This window comes from Pinus tabuliformis, chromosome 9 (assembly GCF_031772625.1).
Source record: "Pinus tabuliformis cultivar Carrire ecotype Pingquan chromosome 9, CPIR1, whole genome shotgun sequence".
Classification (NCBI taxonomy): Eukaryota; Viridiplantae; Streptophyta; class Pinopsida; order Pinales; family Pinaceae; genus Pinus; species Pinus tabuliformis.
Window position 1 is genome coordinate 1654915203 of NC_142307.1, and position 26340 is coordinate 1654941542.

Below are 26340 nucleotides of genomic sequence, written 5' to 3' on the forward strand. Positions count from 1 at the left end.
CACTTGAAGTACTAAAAGAGAACTTTCCTCAAAGACACAATGTTTAAAGATAAACATGAGCTACACCATAGATGTCTCAACTATTGTAGAAAACATATGAATTCTACAAAAACCCTTAAAAGGTCCTCTACATTCTCAAAAGCGTTCAAAAACTCATTCAACCCCTTGGTTGATCCTAGCACCCATAGAATTAAACCTGCAAAATGTATCTTCAAAAGTGATCCAATGGCTCTAAAACATGTTCCATTAGCTTCATAAGACCCAAAAATCCTTGTCTAGCTTCTTCTTTCTCCCAAATTGGTCAAAAACAGAAGAAGTTATGAGATTTCCAAGTTTTGCTACTAGTTGACCCATAAATTCGCCAAGCCTGACTAATTGCCTTACAATTTCGCCCCATTTTTTGCTAACGGGGTAACAACTTGGTGCAATCCGAATGCAATTTGTGGGCTGATTAAATTTCCTAATTATAGTTGTGCACGCCCTCCTGGTGACATGGACCACCCATGTGACCTGGGGCTGGACCTGTTGGTCTAGCCCCCTTTGAATCACCCCTTGGTTCCAGGGATATGGTCGCATGCTATATTATTTTAAGGGTTGTGGGGGCTGGGGCTAAGCCCTGGCCCCTGGTCCCATCCCTAGTCCTTTGGGTGTAGTGACAAAGGCTGGGCCTAGCCCTTGGCCCTCACGCCATATCCACTCCCAATTGATATTCAAATAAGGTTTGGTTGGGTCCTTTTAACAACGCTAATGGCTTATGCAGATAATTGTTGGCATGAGGTCTATAGTTCAAATCCTCTAAGGTGTCATTCAAGCTCTTAAAAATTTTTGGTGGCCCTCATGCTTCCACGTGGCGGCCTCTACTTGGGCCACATGGCAGCCCATGGTTGGCCACGAACCCACCAATGAAAATTGCCCAAATCAGTGCCAATGATATTCAAACAAGTGGAGAGACATGGTTGGCCCAATGGAGCCCATTAAACCATGCCCAGTTAGCAAGCCCAGTGAGCCTGCTACATCAGCAGCGCGTACTGCTGACTGGGCTATCATTTTTTTTGTCAAATTCACATGTTTTGGAAAATGAACAGAACATGTTTTTGGGTGCATATGCTGTCTGTTTTGCACAAAACAAGTTGTGCGGGATTCAAAATGATTAGAACTACATGGTAGTTTAGGTTCCACACTGATCTGACAAATTTGAATTTTGAGAAAAAAATTGAGCTCCGGATCATTAAGTGTAAGTAGGCGATAGTTGTAGGATTATGAGTAATGACTATGAGTTGAATTTTGATTATGTCATGGTTTTTACTCTTGGTAAATGATGATTTAAAATTAATAAACATGATGCCTTTATCCTTGGAATAGGTGACAAACATGTGTGAACAGTTGTAGCTTTACATGCTTGGTAATATCATGACAAGGTAACGGTTGATTTGTTTATATAAATAATAATTGGGTGATATGATAGCACCTAATAAGACTCAATTGTAGCAAGGTGAATGCTAAAAGAAGGGAGTTGGGTGAGAATTAATTTGGCTATGTTTGGAAACCACAATTCCAAATGAATGAGTGCTTTGCACTAATACAAGAACACTTGTTAACCTTAATTTTGTCTGACATTATGTGGATATGTGCTATATTAATGAACATGTATTCGACATGTATAAAAACAGGTTTTCAGTTATGAGTGGATTCGTCAAGGAATTGGAATCCCTTGAGAGATGATATATGCACATGTTCAAATATAAGGAAATGTGCTTCGCACAGCAAGGTAAGGCGACCAGTATATTGTTATATTTATTTATACACTAACAATTGTGTGTTTATGGCAGTAGGATGCAAGGAATGCATGACAAAAGAGACTACCATGAAATATTCAAGAAGGCTTAGGTTGAGATTTCTTTTGTAAGCATTGGGAACCTATGGGGTTGAGTCCTGGTGTTTGTTGGAAGTCTTGTGCTTTCGTGTTTTGTGATCTGTTTGTGCTTGCCTTGAGGTTTTGTTTGTGTTTGGTTCTTGGCCATACCACTTTGCTTGTGGTATCATATTGTTGTTCGTTTCCATGGTTTTCTTCTTGTTTGTTTATTGTTATTTCATTTTATATTATGGGGGTCTCGGAAATTGGATGGGAAGGAAGAAGTTAATGGATATCGAGGAGAGTTGTGTGGTACTCAATAGGTAAAGTAAGACCCGAATGAAGCCTGATGTAGGTACAAGGGTAGTTGAAGGCAAGAGTATGGCAATCGGTTGAGTTGGTTCGGTCCACTGGGATAAATGGATGGTGGTAGGACAGTCATAACGAAGATAACATGAATGTAAAGTGAATGGATTTGAGGTGTTAGATCCCTTGGCTATGTTGGGGACTGTTGTTCTCAATTTTGTGCATGCGTGCATGGATAAAGCGAGTTCTCTTAACCTTGGACTTATGTTCTCTGGTAATTATGATTGTGTTCATGTTGATTCCTATACATGTATACATGTATGTATGCATGTCATGTCGTCAAGGTTCATGGTTGTTCTATGCTAGTGTTTACATGTATATATATGTATGTATGACATTGTTTGACAGGGTCATGAGAGATCGTGATTTTTTTTATGCTGATATTTGTATATGATCCAGGTGGATGTTGGTGGCCACCCACCTATCCCATTTGGACCCCCACAACTATCTCTTTCAGCATTTTCAGTTTCCTAAATTGTAGCACAGTTTACTATTTTTAGCAGTTTTTCGAGTCCTGAACTTCCGGAGCCGTTTTGAGGCCCTAAACGACGTTTTTTTGGGAATCTGGGGCAACATGGGTCCATGGACCGATATTACCTTCCAAAGTGGTAGTACTCGGATAGATCTTTCTAACGAGCTATCGTACGCATCAAACGGAGATCATATGCCAAAGTTACGACCCCGGGAAATTGATGTACCAATTTACCCAAACGGGGCCCACAATTTGGTATTTCATCTTCTAGGGTTAGGTTTTGGAATGTGAAGGGTTTTCCATTGTTTCTCAACAATAAATAGGCCTTCGACCCTCATTGTAACTGAGTTCGGAATAGTTCAGAGGCATGTAGCCACCACATCTCTTCTCAAAGATAAGCTACCATCACCCTAGCTAGTTTATTTCCATTTCTGGTTGTAAGCATATTTCAGTATTTTCCATTAATGAAATGAAGTATTATTTCTGCTGCATCTTTGTGTATATGGTTATCTCTGTAATTTGTTGCGTTCCTGTTTAAATCAGGATCAGTGGTATTAGAGCGGTCTGCTTTTTCTCTGTTTTTCTTTGCATGTCCCCAACGAGGTCAGGATATAAGGAGTTAGGGCTTGAACTGGTCGAACCTTCGCAAGACCAACCTCGAAAATCCCGACGGCCTCCCATGGCGGATGAGAAGAAAGACGAGGGGGCAGGAGATCCTATCAAAATCTTGCTCGAAGAAGCGCTCGAGCGACAAAGGAATGCGATGATGGATAGCTTTGCGCAGATCCTTCAGCGGCTACCCAGAGGCGACGCATCGGCTTCCAACAGCGACTCTGGAAATGCCACACCCTTCAAGGTACAAGTTAATTTTGAAATCCCCATATTCGAGGGTCAAATAGATGCAGATGCCGTAGATAAATGGTTAAATCTGCTAGATGGGTATTTTTCTGTTCATGAATTTTCAAGTCGGGAAAAGATTGTTTTCGCTCTTCTCAAAGCAGCCCCCCACGTCAAGGACTGGCAGGAAACCTACTGCGAGCAAAAGGATGAAAGTACAGGCTCACTATTTTCATCTGCACCCAATTGGAATGACTTCCGGGATGCCATCAAGGAGCAGTACTACCCTATCGGAAGCTATGAGGACAAATACATCAAATGGACCACACTGCGGCAGGGACGAGACTAAGATGTGTCGGAGTTCACAAACATTTTTCATACCCTTCACACACAGTTGGGTATCAAAGATTCTGAGCTGCATCTGGTACTCAAATATCGCGGCTGCCTACACAAATACATCCAGGAAGAGATGGGGTTCTTGAACATCTCTTCACTCGGCACAGCATACCGATACGCTGTCAAAATCGAGCAAATGTTCAAACAGAAGAAGCGAGACTTTGGATCTGCAAATCCGAAGCCCAAAGGACAAAGCCAAGGCGGGGTGACCCAAGACAACCACTCGAAGCCGCAGGAAAAGAAAAACACCACGAAGCCAAAGAAGGACACAGGGAAGTGGTGTGAGTTCCACAAGAGTCCCACTCATAACACAAGTGAGTGCCGAACGAAGCAGTTGTTGGTGGCCGAATTGAAGGCTTCCGAATCAGGTGCATGTTCCGACCCTGAGCCAGAACCTGACAAGGGGAATGGCAAAGGGAAGCAGATCATTAATGCGGATCCCAGTGCCATTGTTGCCACTGCCAAGATCCAGAAAGATAAGCCCGAAAATCCAGAAGAGGGGGAGCATCTTTTCCACTCACTGATGTGGGTGAAGGGTTTGCCACTGCAATCCATTATCGACAGTTGTAGCCAAAAGAACCTCATTTCAGCAGAGGTCGTGAATCATTTGGGCCTACCGACTACACCACACCCCCAGCCGTACAGTATCAGATGGCTTCACGAAGGACGAGATCTGAAAGTTCGCCAGCAATGCCACCTTCCCTACAGCATCAAACCCTTCACAGACGAGGTATTGTGTGATGTTACACCTCTAGATGTTTGTGATGTATTATTAGGCCAGCCATACTTGTGGAGGCGACATGCTGTGTATGAGTCAAGGCCTCGCGCTGTCATTATTTCTTTGCCTGATTCATTATACAAGATACCGGAGGTAGCCCCACCTATCGCCACCTCTTTGATCACTGCTAAGAAAGGCAGCAAGCTCATCTCACAGACCAGGAAATTCATCTGTCTGGCTCACTCCCAAAATAAGGGGAAGATCGTTGCTACATCCATGACCCCTGCAAAGGGTTCCTCCATGTAGCAGCAGCAGCACAGGGATACGGTCATGACAAAACACAGGAACAACTTCTCCTTACCCACATGGGTACCACACAAGTTTCAGGTGGGCAACAAAGTCTAGTTGCATCGACAGAAAGAACTCCTTACCAGAACCCATCAGAAGCTCAGACCACTCCGACATGGTCCTTACAGCAGTACTAAGGCTATGGGGAACAATGCTTTGGAGCACATCATTCCTCCATTCCTTCGCTTGCACCAAATGTTCAATGTGGACCATCATCGACCATGCTTCCCACCATCACTGGACACATCAGAGATTGCAGGACAAGTTCAGCAGATGGAGGAACTCAACGCAATGGGGACCATTTCTTCCTAAGGGGGGAGGAATAATCCAGGTGGATGTTGGTGGCCACCCACCTATCCCATTTGGACCCCCACAACTGTCTCTTTTAGCATTTTCAATTTCCTAAATTGTAGCAAAGTTTACTATTTTTAGCAGTTTTTCGAGTCCTGAACTTCCGGAGCCGTTTTGAGGCCCTAAACGACGTTTTTTTGGGAATCTGGGGAAACATGCGTCCATGGACCGATGTTGCCTCCCAAAGTGGTAGTACTCGGATAGATCTTTCTAACGAGCTATCGTACGCGTCAAACGGAGATCATATGCCAAAGTTACGACCCCGGGAAATTGATGTACCAATTTACCCAAACGGGGCCCACAATTTGGCGTTTCATCTTCTAGGGTTAGGTTTTGGAATGTGAAGGGTTTTCCATTGTTTCTCAACAATAAATAGGCCTTCGAGCCTCATTGTAACTCAGATCGGAACAGTTCAGAGGCATGTAGCCACCACATCTCTTCTCAGAGATAAGCTACCATCGCCCTAGCTGGTTTATTTCCATTTCTGGTTGTAAGCATATTTCAGTATTTTCCATTAATGAAATGAAGTATTATTTCCGCTGCATCTTTTTGTATATGGTTATCTCTGTAATTTGTTGCGTTCCTGTTTAAATCCGGATCAGTATATTTATATATGTATGTATGTATGTGATTGTATGATAGGATCATCGGAGATTATGGTTGTGGAGGAATGATTTCTTAAGCAGGTGAATGGAATGAAGAGGTTCCTGGTCTTATGAGGAATCAAGTGGGAAGAGTAGCCCTAAAATATCTATGAGGTCAGTATCATGTGGATATGAATTGATATTATATGTTCGTACTATGCCTGTGTTTATTTTATGGATAGGTAGTGATGAATGATACATCAATGGAATGAAATTAGTGTGGTCTACAAATTGTCAGGACAAGCATGGATAGTGGAAAGACACTAGAAGTAAGGTTGCATGGTAAAGACATTGCGGTCGTTGTATGTGCAGTACTACTATGGCATATATGTTGTATTTGTTGTACTTGTGGTGTGGCGTACATGTGGTACTATGTGCATGTTCTACATGCATTATTCTTTGCATGTTGTATAATCATTTTATGTACATATGGTGTTGTGTACATATTGTGTATCCAGTGCTATGTGCATATGGCGTTGTGTACATGTTGTATATCCAGCGCTTTGCACATATGGTGTTGTGTACATGTTGTATATGTGGTGTTCTGTAGATGTTGGATATGTGGTGTTGTGTACATATGGTGTCATGGGCATGTTGGATATGTGTTGTTCTGTACATTTGGTGTTGTGTGCACCATGTATATGTAGTGCTACGTACATATGGTGATAGGTATACGTTGCATATGCAGTGTTGGGTACATATGGTGCTATGTACATGTTGTATATGTAGTGTTATGTACATATGGTGTTTTGTGCATGTTGTAGATGTGGTGTTATGTGCATGATTGTACATGTGGTGGTGTGTGCATGTGGTGTTGTGTACATGTTATACATAGGGTGTTGTGTGTAGGTGGTGTTGTGTACATGTTGTACATGTGGTGTTGTGTACACGTCGTGCAAGTAGTGCTATGTAGATTTGGTGTTGTGCACACGTTGTGTAGGTGGTGTTATGTACATGTGATGTTGTGTACACGTTGTGGAGGTGGTGTTGTGTAAATGTGGTGTTGTCTACATGTTGTGTAGGTGGTGATGTGTACAAGTGGTATTGTGTACATGTTGTACATGTGGTATTGCGTACATGTCATAAATGTCATTCTGCATTACATGTATTATGTTGTTGTTATATCATAACACGTGTATTCATTGTGTTGTACACCAGGTGTAGGTGTATATGTTATGTTGTACAACGCATGTAGGTGCATGTATTGTGTGGTGCATACAATGTGTGTGGGTGTATGCATGTGATGTTCTTTGTGTGTATGTGTACGTGATTGAAGAGAAGAGAAGAACTAGGTGTTTTCTTGGTGTGGCAACTGATCTAGGGTGTGTACAGATGGGACAAAGGATAAAGGCAGAAACAAAGGACTAATGGAAGGATACGCATATGTATTTTATTCTCCTTTTAATTATGCATGTGATCTATGACTCTGACTTATGATGGTTACATGTGATATATGATTTTTATTTATGATGGTAGTGTTTTGAGCTAACTGAATGTGATATGTTATACATGATGATATGATCAAATAGTTGTTTTGACTTGTTGAGAGAGGAAGTAAACAAAATTTCAGGCGTACCTTATTGACGAGCTATCAGTGGGGTATGATGTGAATTTATTTCAATTTATTTTGAATCTAATGTAAATTATGTGCTTTGTATAAGTGATGGGTCCCATCAATATGTATCTTTTGAATTTCATTGTGTTATCCTCCAAGCCTTAAAACTCTCCTTTTCTCACATTAATTGACATTTTTTGCCATATTATGCTTAATAGGAAGACTAAAGGGTGTTTTTCATATTGTATGGCCTAATCTGATTATTTGTAGCAAAAGAAGCATTTTTGGAGGCATTTACTATGAAGGGGTTTGATTAAGACAACCAGGAGAGAAGATAGAGGCATTTTCTGCCTCATTAAATCTATAAATTGAATTGAGATCACAAAATCCTAACTCATAGCTTGAGTTCACTAGCAGCCAAGGGAATCCAAGTACATGTGAAGATCAAGGAGGACTAAATCAAAAAATCTTGAGATGTTGGAAGCAATCACTCCTCTTTTCAAGGGAACTGCCATCAACTAACATTTTATATAAATAAACCAACCAAGAGGCTCATTAGAATTCGAATTTTTGTTGCAACTAGGAGTAGCTACCGAGATCCTAGTGGTTTACATTATTATTCTTACTTTTCATACGATGTATGTGATTATAATTTTTTGTTAATGAGAAGTTTACCATTGGTATTCATCTGAGTTAGTTTTGGAGGGTTGAAACCCTTGTATTTTAGGCCCAACCCATATGACTTAGTCTCTCTCTTGTATTTATTTCTTATTCCTTTTTCAAAGCATTGAAATTATTTCTTTAGTTTAGTAGATGTTATATCACAAAAACTTTTAATTACAGGGTTTCCTATCACCTCCCTTGTGGGAAGAGTGAATTGAAAGATCCACAATAACAAATCAAAAATATGTCATTATGATTTCTTCGAAAGTGTTAAGTATTAGATTGGAATAATACTGCATGTTTAATATTTTCAACTTAGGATTTAGTAGCATTGGTTTGGAAATTAGAGTTGTGTTGTAGGTTAGAGTAGACTTCAATAAAATTGAGCTCATATTTTCCATGATTATTTACCTTGTTGCAATAAAGATTATTTGATGAATGTATTTGGCTAGCTGTAGGAACTATACCGATTTGTAGGGGTGGGCACACCTTTCCACATCCACTTAGACCTTTCCATATTCCGCCTAGGAACCTCACCTTGCTTCCAAAATTTGTCTTTGAATCCGCTCTCTTAAGGTAAATGAAGTACATTTTGGGCATCAACTTTGGTTTAAGATAGACGTCCAATGGGTACTAGGCTTGGGTAAGGCGCTCCCACACCCTTCATTCATGTCCTTATGCGTTCATCCACCTTCCTCTGCCTTCAAGACATCATTTTTATCCTCAAAAAGCTATTGTACCCTCCTCCTGTAGAAAAACAAGGCCTCCTGTAGCAATACACAACCTCCTGTAACAATACAGGACCTCCTGTAGTAGACCTGTAGCATTATTTTATTCAATTGGGTTTTCACCATACTTTGACTCTAGCATAGTTAAGTTGAATAATGGATCCCACACTATGATTTGATGATTAGGGAAGACTCTAGAACCACTCCGACCTCATCCTTTCCTCACTACAACAATCAAATAAGAAAACAAAGTTAGAATTAGTATTTTTCTTCATAGGTATGTTAGAGATTGGATCTGTCATTTTCAAGCAGGTGTGAGTATATCAATGATGCATGCATGTAGGTTATTAATTTGCTTAAGTGTGTAAATAAAGCATCATGATTTATTTCTGCAAATAGATCAACCTTTTCCTTTCATGAAATTTCAATTATCATTTACATGTAATGAATGACATTTTCAACTTTGTAGCTAGAATCATGTTCATTTATTCTTTCATGAGACTTTTCCACTCTAATTAGTTGGAGGAGTGGTTTTAAACACCTTTATATGAATTCGTGAATGAGCATGACATGAGTAGAACCTAACGTATTGTGCATATAGCATTGTAACCTCTAAGTTTGTACGAACCCTAGGTTGAAAATTTAAGTTGAGAGGCCCTTAGGAGTTGCAACATCCTTGGTGAAATACTAGGGCTCATCAACAAGAAATCATGAAAATGCCTAGTATGGATGGTTGAAACAAATTGTAAGAATTAACAACAATCATGAAAGGAATTGGATCATGCAGCGGTATGTTCATAAAGAACTTAAGGAGCAGGGACATTGTGGGACATTGGTACCCAATAGTCTCTATTGATTGCCATCAGAATGCTATGAATGTTACGATGGTTTTGAGGTAGGAATATGCCTTGGTTTTTGGAACTTCGGATGCGAGGAAACCTTGCCAAGGGATGGATCACCCGAGAAAGTGGATGTCAGGGAACTTGGAAGGTGAGTGACTACACGGAAGGGGGTGACCAGATTTTTTGAGGGATTGTGTAACATATAAGGGAATGCTAGGAGATGGATTCTTTTTGGTCATCATCATTGTCAGATGGAATCAGAAGCAAATTGGGAGTGTGCCCTGGAGTAATGAGTCGGTAACTATCCACTGAAAGGATAAGTTGTACATGATCGTAGCGCTGGATATTAGATGCAGGTTTACTTTGGCACAAGATTCTAGACTTCATAGGAAGGAGTTGAATCATGCTACTACTTTTGAGTGTGGAGGTGTGAGCCTCTGGATTCCCTTGTTGTGGATGCGGCCATCATATCCTTTCATTTGACCGTTAGAGTAAATGTGCATATGTATATATGTGTGTTGGGCATGGGATCCCCTGTAGCAGGTTTTGGGGCTTAAAGCCCAAGTTTTGGTCAATTGTATTGTAAGACTCCGTGAAGTGCAGACGCGGAGCGTGAAAGTCTAGGATAAATAATAGGGTTGTCTGCCCTAAGGACTGAAAACTAATGTAAATTTTTGCTGGCCTACCCATGGTTTGCAGACCATGGGATTGTATAAATAGAGCAAGGCTCTAAGTGTAAAGATAGCTAAGCTTAATAGAGAATAGATAGAATAGTGAAGGCATGGTTAGAGCATAGAGTGGAATCCGAAGTGTACTGGGTCGTAGTAGTAGGAAGAGGCTCTGTAGCTGAGTGCACAGAGGCCTAGTAGAGTCTCCAGCTGAGTACATGAATCCCTGCAGCTGAGTGCACAGGGCAGAGTCGGGTCTGTACTTGGAATTGAAAGTTAATAAAGAGAATTTTATTCTATGCATCTGTTCTTGAATCCTTATGTTGGTGTCATACATTACTTTTACTTTGTTTGTTTACTGCTTACACTTGATGAATACTCGTATGAATGCTTATCTGTGAATTTAATCTAAGTAATCAGCTAACAAAGACTAATTAAGGAAGACTTGGGTAAATAACATGGGTCGCACTGTGGCTAGACCTGCGCGTGGGGTTCCCCTAGGTATGCGTAGCGCAGTAAGTACGAAGGTTGAACAACATACCAATCACCTCATATTAGACATCCCCAGGGTGCGAAAACCTGGTTACAACACCCTCCCATACTACTTCGGGTGAGACCTCAGTCCGCACTCTGTGGCCTGTTGTCGAAAGAGCCAGTAGTACCGGGATTTTCTTGGCTAAATCACTTTTGAACCTGTGTCAGGCCCCACTAAGACAACAAATGGTTCCATTGTCGGGACTGAGATCTGCATAACGGATGTCTGATGTCGTGCCACTGGAACCCAACCAAGAAGGAAATTGAAGAGTGGTTGGACAAGAAGATTAACGAGTTCGCGACACAGGAAAACAGAACTCTACAAGTGTCCAAGGAAAAGTGGTTGGAGTGCTACGTGTATATGAAAATCCATGACATTTTCTTTGCATCCTTTCCTTCTGAGTTGTATGAGTGGATCGTGAAGTTAGCTAACAACCAGGGAAGGTGTAGGCTCGAAAAACCAATAGTGTGGACTCCAGAATTAGTGCACAGACTAGAAGCATCAGAAGATAAGATCACGTGGGCTGTGGACCATTGGCTCGACTGGATAATAGGGGGATTTATCACTGAGTTTGCGGTAGACACGACCGTGAGCTACAGCGAAGCAAAATGATGCTTTCTTCAAGGACTGCGAGGTAAGTATATTAAGTCTTTGAATACTTGGATTAAGATGCTATTGTGTGAGAAAAGGGTCATGTGAATACATTAATGTTTGCGACTACACAGAGCGAAAAAATCTACAAAAGCAGTGTAGAATTAGAAAACATTCCCTTAATTTCACCATCACGAGAGAGCGAGGAAGAGCTCGCAAAGGTCTCTCCAAGAAGTGCGATCAATTTGATAAGGCAACACATTCTGCGGTCACCACTTCCACCCACACTACCACCCGCTTCACCTCCCTTACCTCCATCGCCACCCACTCCACCTCTACCACCTCCATAGTTCAGGATGGAAAGTGCGATCAAACTACCAGTATTCAGAGGAGTAGGGAATGAGGATCCAGACCAATTCTGGTTCATGGTAAGAGCAGTATGGGAAGCACAAGGTGTCGTGGATGACAATATTAAGAAGGCTACATTGGTGAACGCATTGCAGGATCACGCATTAGAATGGTATATCAAGAATCCTAACGACCACCCAAACGCACGGATAACAGAGATCCTGAATGGGCTGAACAGGGAATTTAGTAGACCAAAGTCAGAACCACAATCAATCATCGGGTTTAAAGAGATCGCGATGCTCCCGGGTGAGACTCCCTGGGATCTAGATCAACAGCTGAAGAGTACGATCCACGAAGCCAATATGATGTTGAAAGATGGACAGCATGATGGATGGTTTGTAGCATCTATAGCACCGCACTTGAGGATGACGCCGTCACAGCAAAAACTTTCCACCCAGGCCGAAGCGTTGGAAATGGCAATTAGATTGCATGAGATCTCGATACAAGACCCTGGGTTGGGAGTTCAACAAATCCACGCACAACTACAGAATTTGTGTTTGGAAATGCAAAGCTTGAAGCAAGATAGGGCACCCAAGCCAGAGGCATGCGAGGAAGTATGGTGCATAAACTGCAAAGGCCAGGGCCATGACAAGGATCACTGCCCAGTATTCGCGAACTACTTGGTAGGAGGAGGGCCAATGCCGCTAAGACCGGAGGTACAGGCAGGGCCGAGTGTGGCACCCGCTTCATGGTGCGTGATCTGTTAGATAGTAGGGAAACACATGACAGACAATTTTCATTTGCTGCAGAAATATACGCAGACACCCTAGCAATTGTTTTGTAATTTCTACAGGTCGGTAGGCCATGATGAGCACAATTTTTCCAGTTATGAGCTAATGATGGATCAGACCCTAACCTATAGGATGCAGACCAAAACGCGATCCCTGGACCTAGATGTGAGGATGGCGCGTGCTAGATTTCAGGGGCGAGGTCAAGGACAAGGAGGAATGGGACCAGGAAGAGGTCACAAATAGTTAATTTGTTACAATTGCATAGGACCAAGGCACTATTCCCATGATTGTACCAACTCGACAAGGATATCTTGTTCGTATTATGCTTAGTTTGATCGTGAAACAATATACTATCCTACGTTGATCACAAAGATGCGCGAAAAAGGGGTATTCCGGCCTCCCTCTACTTAGAATATACAAAAGATGAGGTTTGAGCCGCACGAAGAGGACCCGAATGTAAACATGATGCTCAGAAGCGGTACGGCCACAAGAGAAGATACGGGGAAGCAGCCAGAGGAAAGTACATGGGTTCGCAAGGCTCCTGTAAAGGAACTCAAGTTTGACTTAGAACGTGTAAAGGAGACATTCATGGAAGCTAAGAAGAGCTTTGCGGAGGCCTCCACTTTAGGTAGTAAGGATGAACTAGAGCCAGGAATGGATCCTTCAATGCTCACTACCTTTCTGGAGACATGCATGAAACTTCTGCATGACAACAAGGCAATTAAAGGACTACAAGAACTGATCACCAGGCGCACGGGATCAGGGGAACTGCATGTCGTCTGGAAATTGGGGAAGCATGCATTGCGCACTGGAAGGGAAATGAGGTTGTCTGCATAGATTGGTGAGTATGAAATGGATCAGGTAATCCTAGATCTGGGTTCAAACACAAATGTATTACCAAAGCAAACATGGGAATGCATGGGCAGGCCTATGTTACAATGGCCCCATATTCAATTACGAATGGCGAATCAACAAAATATTTTGTCAATGGGAAGGTTGGAAGGGGTAACAGTTGATATTGAAGGCACAAGCGCACAGGCATATTTGAAGTAATAGAGATTGTCAATGATAGAAATCCCTATCCTGTGTTGTTAGGAATATACTGGGCCACCGATATGAATGGAGTCATCAACCTAAAGAAGCACAAAATGATCTATGAGAAAAAGTCACTACGCGTAGCAGTCCCCCTAGACCTAGCTGAAGGAGCGTGGTACACTGAACCAGTGCGCGACGATGATCTTGATTGTATTTACAAGATAACTACATCAGACTAGGATTGGGTGAATCTGACTGCAGATGGGAGAATCTCTTGGGAGCACGAAAGCTCCTACACTTCAGATTCAGATGAAGAGGTAGAGCGATAACAAAATCGATTGCACGAAGTGACAATGCTAAACTTCAACATGATGGTTATATCAATGCATTGTGTGACAATAGAGGCCAGAGAGCTGCCAACGTATGATGGATTGATAGCGGTGGATGAAATCCTGAGCAAATTTGAAAGCTCGGTACCCAAACAACAGCGATTCGATGCATTGAAGTGGGCACTGCGCGCAACGCCCGCACGATGGTGGGGTACACATCAAGCAAACTTTGAGAACTGTCGCAGATGCAGAAGGTTGATGTGCATATGATTTGGGAAACTGCAACCATGATTAGAAGACAAATACGATGGATGAGATGACCACCGCACGCACCTCGCGAAATGGACCAAGGTCTATGGGGAAGAACCACAGCCTGAATGGGTACACTTATTCTACCATACCTTGGATGTAATACCCATGAACTGGTATATTGAGACAGAACTCTGACATGGTACAGGCAAATGGGATGTCTTGTGTGAGGGATTTTTGTTAACATTCACATTTGAAGACCAATGGTCAGATACTGTTGACGATGCACTACAAGCAGTAAAAGCCGCCATCTTCAAAATACCATAGGAGCCATTGGAAATGCTGCAACCAGTATGGGAAACCCAGTTAAGCAGTGCTCTAGAATGTTATAACGTGCAAGTGGAGGAGGATGATGATGACCCCCAAAATATTGATATCCCAGAAACCGAAGGCTATCGCGAGGTTTGAGGACCATCAATTAAGGATCCTGACATCACTGTGCTGCTAAAAACAAAGCAGGTAAACATTGCCATAGAAGCGGAGCCGAAGTATGCGACGCTTTGGGACTATTAGGACGACACTATTGTAGATAAGGTCACTGAGTTACTCTGCGAATACCAAGACTTGTTCCTGCCTAAAATCATGGACTTAAAAGGGATCATTGATGACTTAGGGATGGTGAAGATCACTCTGAAACTGAATGTGAAGCCAATTAAGTAGCAACCTTACCACTTGAACCCAAAGTATAAAGAAAAGATCCATGACGAATTAGACAAAATGCTCGCAGCCAGAATTATTGAACCAGTGGAAGAATCTGATTGGGTGAGTCCTATGGTAGTATAGGAGAAGAAACAGAAAGGAGAAATAAGAATATGCGTGGACCTCAGGAAGCTTAATGATGCCTGTGTTCACGATCCATTCCTGACACCATTCAAAGATGAAGTATTGGAGAACTTTGGCGGTCAGGAAGCTTACTCATTCACAGATGGCTTCTCAGGATACCATCAAATGAAGATCGCACCAGAAGATAGGAGCAAAACAACCTTCGCAACAGAATGGGGCTACTTCTAGTACATTGTTATGCCCTTTGGACTAAAGAACGCGCGAGCAATATTTTCACACATAGTGGTGGCGACGTTCAAAGAATACATCCACAAGTTCTTGGAGGTCTATCTAGACAATTGGACTACTTTGGATTAGTTAAGCACAATGTAGCGAGCTTATGTTTGATGTTGGATACTTGCCGCCAACACCAGATTGCACTAAACCTTAAAAAGTGCACATTCCTCATTCCCTTTGGCAACCTACTGAGCCATGTGGTATGCGAACAAGGCCTGATGGTGGACACTACGAAGGTTGCTGTTATTTTGATTCTGGAAGCACCGCGCAGTGTCAAACAATTACGCGGTACTTTGGGGCACACTGGCTACTATAGGAAGTTTATCAAGAGTTATGCCCAAATATCCGTGTCGATGGAAAAGCTATTGAAAAAATATGTGACATATTGCTGGAATGATGATTGCATGAAGATTTTGGATGTCCTAAAGGGGACACTGGCCTCCGGGCCAATTTTGGTCTTCCCAAAATGGGACGTGGAATTTCATGTACATGTTGATGCATCATGTATTACCTTAGGAGCTGTACTCACACAGGACGGCGTGGACGGTGTGGATCACCCGATCGCGTTTACAAGTCGAAGATCGTCCAAAGGAGAAAAGAACTACTATACCACTGAATGCGAGGGGTTGGAAATGGTGTACGTGCTCCAGAAATATCGACGCTATTTACTTGGAGGACATTTCAAGATGTATACCGACCATTCCACATTGAAATAATTTGTGAACAATCTTGTGTTGGGGGGGTGCATATGCAGATGGCTCTTACTATTTCAAGAATATGATTTTGAGGTCATAGTCAAGCCAGGATGCTTAAATGTAGGACCAAACCACTTGTCATGAATTGAGACAGGCGAGGAACCAAAAAATTTGGAGGAGGGACTACCTGATGCACAACTCTTTGCAGTATGCATCATAGACGGACACTTTGAAGATATAATCCATTTTCTAACAACAGGGACTGCACCGAAAGAGTACTCAATCCAATAGAAGAAGGAATCGGTGGTGCACGATGTAGACTTTTCTGTCATCACGAGGCACCTCTACAGGATGGGCAACGATGAGATATTGCAAAGATATGTACATAAATTTGAACGAGATTAGATCCTTGCGGAAGCACATGGGGGTGCTGCAGGCGGACACTACGCAAGATGCGTGACCACACAAAAGATTCCTCGCGCAGGGTTATGGTGGCTGACCCTGCACCAGGATTCGAAAGCGTAGTGTAAGGCCTACGATATATGTCAAAGGATAGGAAAACCATCACGGAGGGGCGAGATGCCACTAAATCCCCAAATGACATTACAACCATTTGAGAAATGGGAAATCAACTTTGTGGGCCTAATCAAACCTCAGGGAAAGACAAGTGCGCGCTACATCATCAGTGCAATGGAGTACCTAACACGATGGGCGGAAGTACAATCGGTCAAGGACTGCACGGCTGCCATGACTGCAAAATTTTTGTTCGAAAACATGTTGACATGATTTGGCTGCCCGAAAATCTTAATGAGCGATTGCAGAACACATTTCTTGAATGAAACCATCATCACACTCACAAAAGAGTTCCAGGTTTATCACTAGAAAAGTACACCATACCATCCATAGGCTAATGGAACAGTAGAAGCATTCAATAAAATACTGGAGACTGCATTGACCAAAATATGTAATGCGCAGCAGGACGACTGGGACCTGCATGTACCTACTATGTTATGGGCGTACAGGACAATGTGCAAGAAATTGATGGGACAGACACCATTCCGGTTGGTCTATGGTGTAGAAGTAGTCATGCCGATGGAATACATCGTACCTAGTCTGCAAATAATAGCGCTCACAAGCATGACAGACCACGAAGCTCTGGAAGAAAGGCTCCCGTAATTAGAAGAACTCAAGGAAGAATGATTTCTAGCCAGATTTCACCAGCAGGTATAAAAGCAGTGTGAAAAAGCCTGGCACGACCGCCATATCAAGTTGTGCACCTTCAAGGTAAACAATTTAGTGCTACTGTATGACAACAAGTTCAAAAAATTTCCAGGAAAATTCAAAATGCACTCACTGGGACCATATGCAGTAAAAGAGGTCATAAGCGGAGGTGCAATCCAGCTAGTCAAATTTAATGGAGAACCCTTCCCATGAAAAGTAAATGGAAGTCGCCTGAAGCCCTGCACGGGTGGACTGGCTATCTAACCAACCGACGGAAGCACAGTCTTCATGACCTGAGGAGCTGGACAGGGGCATGGGACTATAAATACAAGCACTAGATGTTGGTACCAAAGAAGAGACTCGAGTCAGATGTAGATGATTCAAAAGCATAAATGGAGCATATCTAGCAAATGATAGAACTGTGTGCTACAGAACTTCGCGCCAAGATCGCCGCATCAGCAGAGTGACTCCAGACGAGTCACGATGATTGTGTTGGGGGCCTGTTGGGCATGGGATCCCCACAATAGGTTTTTGGGCTTAAAGCCAAAGTTTTTGTCAATTGTATTGTAAGACTCCGTGAAGTGCAGGTACGGAGCGTGAATGTCTAGGATAAATCACAACGTTGTCCACCCTAAGAATTGTAAAATAATGTAAAGGTGTATCGGCCTACCCATGGTCCGTGGACCATGGGATTGTATAAATAGAGCAAGGCTCTAAGTGTAAAGATAGCTAAGCTTAATAGAGAATAGATATAATAGTGAAGGCATGGTTAGAGAATAGAGTGGAATCTGAAATGTATTGGGTTGTAGTAGTAGGGAGAGGCTCTGCAGCTGAGTACGCAGAGGCCTAGTAGAGTCCTTAGTTGAGTGCGTAGAACTCTGCAGCTGAGTGTGTAGGGCAGAGTTGGTTCTGTACTTGGAATTGAAAGTTAATAAAGAGAAGTTTATTCTGTGCATCTATTCATGAATCCTTATGTTGATGTCATTTATTACTTTTACTCTATTTATATACTGAGTGCACTTGATGAATACTTGTATGAATGCTTATCTATGAATTTAATCTAAGTAACTAGCTAACAGAGACTAATTAAGGAAGACTTGGGTAAATAACATGGGTTGCTCTGCGGCTAGACCTGCACAAAGACAGTATCACAGGGCGCAGGGTTCCCGTAGGTGCGCATAGCACAGTAAGTACGGAGGTTGGACAACATACCAATCACCTCATATCAAACATCCCTAGGGTGCGGAAACCTGGTTCCAGCACCCTCCCATACTACTTCGGGTGAGACCTCAGTTCACGCTCTGCAGACTGTTGCTCAAAGGGCCAGTAGTACCGGGATTTGCTTAGCTAAATCACTTCTGAACTTGGGTCAAGCCCCACTAAGCCAACAATGTGTATATTATTGTAAGTACTGTATCAAGCTAGATTTAGAAAGGCCCATAGAAAATATGGTTATTTGTTGGTTGAATAAAATGTGCATGAGTATATATGTGGTTGTTATTTTTAAATACGGTAATGAGTTGTGCTATAAAACTCCAACAAATGATATGATTTTCATGTTTTCAGTAGGATGTCATTGTAAATACTACAACGAGCTATGTTATAAAGCTCCACAGGCAATATGTTTTGGATTTCAACGGTCTTGTTGGTTATAGGTGTCACAAAAAACTAAGGATGGTGTTTCCTTTAGGGGGAGGGGTTTGTAACAGACCCAGGAAATTTAATGTCATAAAGTTAATAAAGGAAAAAAAAAGACTACATACATCAGACACTTATTCAAAGCTAAATGCTAGGAAAAAAAATTATAGTGGGTGTTCATTTGTTTATTGTGGCTAAGGAAATTAAGAAAGGAAAAGGAGAAGGTTTTGGAAAGGAGAAGAGGAATTTATTGCCATTTATTTATGAGATTAATGGAAAATAATAGAAAAGGAAGGTAAAAGGTCACATGTTTCATGTGAGAAGGAAATTAGAGGAAAATGAGGAAAATTAAGGCCTCAATGATAAAAGGCTTATGAGGATCAATTCATAGATTTTATCAATTCAGTTTTGGGATCACTCTCTCTATTCTCTCTCTCATACTCTTGCACACTTATAGCATTCTTGGAGTTCTCTAGCATTGGAGAAAGGAAAGGAAAGGAAGGACAAGAAAGGAAAAATAAATCAAATATCAAGAAAGGAAGAATTGGATAAGGATGGTACAACGATATTACTTGCATGTATCAAATTGCATGTGTGATTTCCTTGCTAGTTTGGTATGCATGTTACATGTATATGTGTATTTGGTTCTCTTGTTGTCATTGGCATGGGTTATTCTAGGTATGACAGTGGTTTCAACCTTTCCTTTCCATTTTCGGATAGCCATTGTGTGATGGAGTTCTTTTACTTTGTTGAGTTGGATTAGTGAATGATTTCAAAAATGAGTGGAGTGGCCTTAGTGTTATCAAGAAAACTAGTGTCCATTCAGAGCTACTAGTCCCACTAAGATAGGTAGCTATCTTAGAAATAGACAAAATAAAGTTACTTGTGTTTTCCTTTATGAGAGATAGATGAGAGAGAAGCAGAGAGTACCAACCTCAGTCTTTCACTAGTCTCCTTTCTTGTTTACTCTCTCCCTTGATAGAGATTTTGCCAGTCCTTTCTCACTTGTCCCACTTCAAAGAACACCTTTACAGTCAAAGAAGAAAAATACCATCAAAACATAGTGATCTATAAGCATAAACAATGTAGGATTAGATGTACATTAACCATATAAATTCATATACAAATACAAGATTAAGAGATATACAAGCATATGGAGGAAAACTCAAACAACTTTATTGATAGAAGTAGTAGAAGAGAGGATTACAACCAAGCTGTCTGATCCAGCATCATCCTCCCAGCATGAAAGCTCTCTTCACCTCATACAAAGCAAGATCACCCAACAACGTCTTCAAAGATAAGCCAACAACATTTCCTTTCAAATTACAAAATTCCAGTCTCTGGATCTCTAGGATGAGGGATCCATATATAGATGTTTACAGGAGAGTGAGTCAGCTTCTGGGATTTTAATTAGTGTCACTTCACTGATAGTTCTTGGTTCCACTTGGAGATTTCAGATCTCTTACTCATCCCTAGGCGAATTCACAGAGGCAAGTGTCATATGATCAGTTTCTAGAATATTCTCTGGGTTTCCACCTAGCAAACTGCTTCTTCCATTTGTCTGGTCTCCCTCATTGCACCCTACAGAAAGGATTTCTTGTATGCATCGCACCCCCCTGTGTAATAGGTGAGATGCATCATGGCCTATGCATGGAGTAGTCTGTATGGTCCAGTTTTGACCAGTTCTGAGTAGTTGTTCAGGGAGAACTTCTGCGAGATGATGTAATCAACTGACCTTGTTCCTTTAGGGTATGAAACAACACTTTTAGGGGTTTAGAGGCACTAGGTTTATGGACATATGTGTATTTGGGTTGCAATGCCCAAATATGTCTATAACAGTTTCCCCCTAAAGCATGAGGTCATAAACCTTCTGATGTCGGGTGAAATTCTTTATAATGAGGATCCAAGGTTTTTCGAATTGGAAGGTGACCTGTAATAAGATACAATACAATACATTATCTTCACAATTATTTTCATGATCTAGCTGAGGTGGGCATTCCCATGCTGAGCTTTATAAATTCATATTGATGTACATAAGACAGACAATCGTCTGTGTGGCAGACTGATGATTCCGGTAGAGCCATCATCCTTTAGTTTGGATGATTATCTGTGTAGCTATGATGTACATTTGATGTATTTATTTTCCTGAATATATCATAGCCCGAATGGATGAAACTAGAACCGGGGTCTTCAAACTCTAATCTTCACCCAAAGTACAAGTCGATCCATGCGAAAAGATGTTCTGATGTCGAACATGGAAAGACAATGCCTGATTACTAGCCAATGATGTGAGCTCCTAACAGGCGCGAGAGGAATCACTGGTAATGATAATGAACCTCAAGGTACTGCAGTACAATTTACGTGATGTGAAAAATCAGTTGATGTCAAACACCACGCAAAATCTTTCGGTCGAAGGCCATTGATGTAAACCTATTGCCGAAAGTGAGAAACTTGCCATTGAGGAATGCAAGCTTCAAAGTACTGAAAAGGTTGTTCCTAAGTCAACTTCTTGGATAATGAGCTGGTGTCAACAAGAAGTGACTCATCGTAGGAGGGCCTTAATGAATCCCACATCTACGACACAGAATGGAGTAAATGATTTTTTGGAGGTGAAACTTATCGTATGATACAAGGTTCAGGGTGGTGGTCATGAAAAATGGAGAGTGTGAGGCGTTATCTAGGTTGGTGAATTCTCTGAGCGACTTCTCTTGAACATATCGGTCACACTGAAATGGATTGGTAGCGTTAACCCTAAAAATGGATGGTATGGTGGACCAATGGTTATATGACCGGTGAACGAAATAACACAGCCCGACTCAATCATGGTGACGGAGTGAAAGTGTCATGTTCAAGAGTGACCTGCTACCAATGAAGTTGAAAACCCTTTTTCCCCAGTCATTGCTGACCAATACCTCTTTATTTTTGCCAAGCTTGAGGAGGATAACATATGCTTATTCTATAATTTTCCCTTCAGGAAAACCTGTCGCTATGTTTTAACAAGCCTAGCGACAGTGAAACTCACTCTTGTCTGCATGGACATGTTTGTCACTATTGTTTTAATGAGTTTAACGTCAAAGATAACTCGGTCCTTTTCAATTTTAGAGAGTCTAAAAAGGGATGGAAAGGCAACTCCAATAGTCATTTTTCGTAATGTAATCCCTTAAGTCCGAAACAGTATAAAATAATATGAAAGGGATGACTTTTCGATAGTTTTAACGAGCCAAACAAGACAAGCACTTGGTCTTTTTGTGTAATAATCCCTCAGGTCCAGAAAGATTAAAATCTACAAGAGGGATGGCACTTCTGATCGCTTTAACGAGCTGGAGAGGCCAATTTCTCGGGAATCTTTTCATATTTTACGAGTCAGATGAAAAGAGCTTAAAGCAGACTCGTTTTTTGAGGAACGAGTGATGTTTTTGGATAGCAACTGGTTCGAGGTAAGGTTTGGAACTTTTCGATCATGACAATGTAAATAAGGTGGCTAATAGAGTCACTCATCGCAGTTGTTCCTCAAAAGGGTAAACAATCAAATGGATGCATATGATTGGCTAAAAAAGAGTGGAGGTGATGGTGAGAACATGACCAAGGTTCAAAAGTTGATAATTATGTGATCACAATGGTTATTTACCGAAGGTGGGTTCATTTTTTAATGAGCTTAAGATTTGGGGGAACATTTGTTCATTGCTAGTTTTATTTTTTAATGAGCTTGAACTTCGCGTAAAAATGCTCATGCCAGTCGTATAGTAAGGATGTCTTATCAGTAGGTTCATTTTCTAGGGAGTTTGCCCCATGCGCAACTTTCATCCTTGAGCCTTTCGTTATGCAAGCTAGGAATGACCAACCTACAAGTTTAAAGGGTTAAGAGCCTACAAACTAAGAAAATAAATGGTGACTTTTCATTTGCATACCAAAGGGTTTACATTCCCCCAGGTATAAAGTAGAGTTTCCAGGTCACCATATGGAATTTCTCGCATTAGCAAGATTGTTCCATCCACGTCGTAGACAAAATACTTCCTTGGCAATGTCCATCGAAATGAACAAAGGTGACTGTTGTTAGTGCCAATCACATAACCTTTGACGGGGGAATCCTTTTCCAGTCCAAATCCATTCTCCTAAATGGACAGGGGTATCAGACTAGTCATATTCCTACGCGGAAACCTACCTTATATATGGGGTTTTCCTATCGAGGCAGACCAGGCGAATGCCTCTTAGGTTTCATTCACAATCACCGAATCACTCACGATCATCAGGTGGATGGAATGGAGATTGATTAGACATTCCTTGTGAGAAAAGACCAATTAGGGATGGCATTTGAATAATAGCTGTGCTTGAACCTGGGAATGAAAGCTGGTCAATGAGCTGGACCACTCTGCCTTCATGTGGAAAAAACATCACTCAAAAGAGTGAGGAAACGATAGCTCACATGCTATAAATGTAGTCGTGCCTAAGGAGTAGATTGTAATCTAGAGGCCCTTGGACTACCATCACGTTTAGATGAATGGTTTTCCTTCTCAATGTTATAGGCAAATTTGGAAGGATCCCTAACGGTCGACTGGTTCCTTTGTTGAAGCCTGTTAGATTTTGAATCTCAAGCAAAAGCGATGGCGAACCAAGCACTTTCCATGTAGTTGAGGAAAGGATACTCATAAAAGCCCCTTCATCTATGATTGTACCAACCGAGATCATTCTGTAATATTTTACTATGATTCAGAATGGTACATTAGATGGTAGGCAGGGCTGCCTAGTAGATTCCAATCAAAGGAAACGACTAGATTGCTTGGAGGTGGGACCGAATAAACGGCCGCATAAAACTCTGATGAACTGCCTTCCTGCGGTAAAGGAATGGGTAGATTGTCCCCATGTTCATCAGAGTCTATGTTTATGAAAAGAATTTGAATAGTGTCATTCTCATTCTCTTTGGTGACAATATCATCTCAAGGTGGGCCCTTTGAAGACAAGATTGGGTCGACTACTACCTCGACTTGTTGACTTTGGCCTAGCGTTGACTCAGAGGGTTTATGTTCAATCATAGGTGGTTCGACGGACAACAATGGTGTGTCAGTTGGATTTTCAACTAGTGATGGACTCAGCTAGAGTTTCTTGTATCCAGGAGGAAGTCGCTGTGGTGAAGTAGGACGGTTATCCAAGACTCTTTTAGCCTCTAGGAAGGGAGAATGGTGGAGGGCATGATCGCCTTCACACAGTTTAGAAGGAAATTTAGATCTTCCTTTTTGTCCATTGACTTCGTTTTCACTAGTTGACAATGTGCTCTCAACGTGGTCGTTAGAGGTTGAAGACACCAGATCGTGCAAGCGAGGAGATCAGTCCCTCAAGATCCGTGGGATGCAGGGATAGTCTCGATGATAGTGGTCTCCCATGCAAATGACACATGGAGATTTAGGTTTTGAAGGTGCAGTGTGCGGATTTTTGCCAGATGATGCATGGTTGCCCCCTGTTGGATTCTTCTTCTTCTTCTCCTTCCCCTTCTTCTTCTTCTCAGTTACTTGGTTTTTAGCATTACTAGCTTCACCAAGCAAAGGGGAAGAAGGAGAGGGAGAAATAAACGAAGTAGAAGGTTCGGGGCTAACTCTAGTATCATCTGGTTGCTGATTTGATTGCTCAGGAATTACGGTGTTTTGAATGAAAGAGGTCGAGAAAATCCATATCGGTAAGCCAATTGTGAGTCCTAGAAGGGACAATGTAGCCATGTGTGGAGCACCAACATCTCCCCTAGAAGAGAGAGGGCTAGGATTTCCCCCAAGGGGAAATCCTTAATTGGTAGACTCCATTTTCTCAACCTAAGACCAATGAGGGAACAATGACGTTATTCCAATTAAAATAAATTTTATGACACTTTGACACAACTTGCTTTTTCAATTTTGAAGAGTCGAGAAAAAGCTAAAGATGACTCTAGTCGCCTTTGATTTTTAATGAGCCTGAAGTGACAAGTGCTCAAATGGACCTTTTCTTTTAGGGAGTCTGTGTTGGAAATAATACTGAGAGGGGGGTGAATCAGTATTATCTAATTATATATTTATACATTGAATTATTGTATGTCAGTACCATAAAATAATGAGCATGAACAAGAAAAACAGATAGTCACACCAAAGAACACCAAATATAAGGTGGAAACCCAATGTGGGTGAAAACCACCTGCTGCAATATGTCTCTATCTTCTTTCAATTAGAAACTCCTTTTATAATGATTTTGTACTGGTGCAGTCCTTTACCAGTACGAAGGCTGCAACCTGCAGAGAGCTACAACTCTCTCTCCTAGAAGGGAGTTACAACCCCCTACTTCTTTTCTTTCAAGGACCACTTTTCATAAATTTTCAGACTGGATCCATGAACATCAATCAATCATCAAGTATATCTGCATCAAACAATCTCCTTTTCCCAATTAGCACTGAATCAAGTAAACACTTCTCTAACAGCTGTACCCAGAACACAGTAACAGTAACCACACACCAAATTCTGAACCCAGTATACTGCAGCAATAGACAGAGGCAGCTAGATCATAATTTAAAGATATACGCTACTTCAACAACCTGAAACCTGTGTGCAGATCTATAAAGGATAATTCCTTCTTTCAAATATTCAGACACTAATTAACCCAGATTGTCAGATTTATAGATCAAGCATGTGCCTCATATAACATATCAAAATCATACAAAGATACTATTATTCAAGCATAAAGATTATGACCCATCAATAGAACTTATCCTTCTTTATGCGCTAAGGTTCCTCCTTCATTCAGATCCAGATCTGCACCATAACCCAATCACAAATATTTCAGATCTAGCACTTATTAGATATTCAATTCATTCGATGATCTTTGCCAACTAATCTTCTTCCTCTTATATAGTCTTAGGCCTTCCACAATACCACGGTCCAAAACCATAGGATCAAAAAACTGTTGGACTAATACAATGAACCAACCATGAAAGTGCGTGAGATCAACACTTTTGGATGCAATACCACGAACCAAAACCATAGGATCAAAAGCTATCAGACTAATACCATGAACCAACCATGAAAGTGCGTGAGATCAACACTTTTGGATGCAATACCATGGACCAAAACCATAGCATCAAAAACTGTCGGACTAATACCATGAGGCAACCATGAAAGTGCGTGAACTTTTCTCTTCATGAAAGGAACTTTTCTCTGCATGAAAGTGCATGAACTTTTCTCTACATGAAATAAACTTTTCTCTGCATAAAACTGCGTGAACTTTTCTCTACATGAAATAAACTTTTCTCTGCATAAAAGTGCGTGAACTTTTCTCTAAACTTTTCTCTGCATAAAAGTGCGTGAACTTTTCTCTACATGAAATAAACTTTTCTCTGC